The 1,426-nt window shown below is 40.0% G+C and overlaps 1 pseudogene; it reads right to left on the bottom strand.

The window, feature by feature from the left end:
- Window positions 1-307: 307 nt before the first annotated feature.
- LOC149491712 (uncharacterized) lies at window positions 308-1,164 on the bottom strand (annotated as a pseudogene).
- Window positions 1,165-1,426: the final 262 nt, after the last annotated feature.

Below are 1,426 nucleotides of genomic sequence, written 5' to 3'. Positions count from 1 at the left end.
ATCAAATCTGCCTTTAGTATACTCTATCCTATACAAATATCACAATCTTGATATACCTGATTGACTTCCATATTATCTCCTAATGTTGTGCTCACTTTTACATTATAACCCAATGGTGTACGTTAATAATGTAATTGTGATGCTAGATTCAATGCTATAAATGAGTGTGTAGAACCCGGATCTATTAATGCATGTGCCTCATGGTCATAAACAGATAACTTACCAGTAACAACTTCTATTGCATCTCGTGCCTCCTGTCTAGTGATAGCATAGCTTAAGCCTATTGACCAGAACTTTGTCCCTCAGATCATACATCACTATAGCTAGCTGCTTCAGCTCTACCCCTACCTCTACCTTTGTGGGGTACTGATCCAACATCACTAACTCTGGTGTTCTGCACAGATATTTCAAAACCAACCCTACCTCTTCCCATTTCAAGAACTCCAAGTGTCTCAGGGTAGTCTCTAATCAAATGATCCAATGACCCACATCTATAACATGCACTAGTAACCTTGCGACACTCTCCAATATGTTGCCTACCACAGTGTACATAATTTATCCTTTGTTCTATGGCTCGTGCAGGTACTTGGCTTCTTCTTGGATAAGTTGGTGCTGTTGGGGCTCTACCTCCAAAACTCGAATACCCACCTCTAACATTAGGCTGAGCTGCAGGTGGATTTCCTTTATACTTACTAAACTTTCGGCTAGGCTCAGCTACAAATGCACCTGGCCTATTGTTTCTTTTCTCTTGATCTTCCTTCCTTAATTTCTCAGCTCTAATAGTAGAAGATCTTAGCTCATAATAACTTCTCAAATTAGTTATGTTCAACTTCTTTCTTATGGTCAAGTTCAGTCATTCCTCAAATCATCCGCATTTGTCTCTCTGAGTAGAGACTAAGAATGGTGCATATCGGGACAGTTGATTAAACTTTACTTATATTCTGCCACTTTCATATTCCCCTGTTTTAAATTCTAAAACTTTCTTCTCTTTTCATCAATGTAAACCTCCGGCATATAATTGTCCTTAAATTCTCGTAGGAAATCATCCAATGTAAGTATTGGAGGCAACATATCACTACTTGGGCTCGTCTTCCACCACTCATATGCATTTCCCTGTAGTAATGATATGACATAGTCATACCTCTCATCTAGTGCACAATCCATTTGATCTAAAGTTCTCCTTGTTCTTTTTAACCATGCCTTAGCCTCAACTTGGTCAGTAGTACCAGAAAATCAACTTCTCCTTACTTTTGCAGTTTATCATGTCTTCTCTCTTTCTTTGGTTTAGGGTTTGGGGGTGCACAAAGTATGTGTGACTCATGTGGATGATTACATGCCTCTATAGAATAGGGATCGGTTGGCTCTGCACTCCTTGCTCACTGACTCCAGACGGCTACCACCATGCTCACCGACTCCAGATGCCCTA

The sequence above is a fragment of the Jatropha curcas genome, unplaced genomic scaffold (assembly GCF_041381405.1).
Source record: "Jatropha curcas cultivar XTBG-Jc1 unplaced genomic scaffold, XTBG_Jcur_1.0 HiC_scaffold_814_pilon, whole genome shotgun sequence".
Lineage (NCBI taxonomy): Eukaryota > Viridiplantae > Streptophyta > Magnoliopsida > Malpighiales > Euphorbiaceae > Jatropha > Jatropha curcas.
The sequence above is the reverse complement of the archived record's forward strand: the minus strand, read 5'-3'. Positions and strand labels throughout refer to the sequence as shown.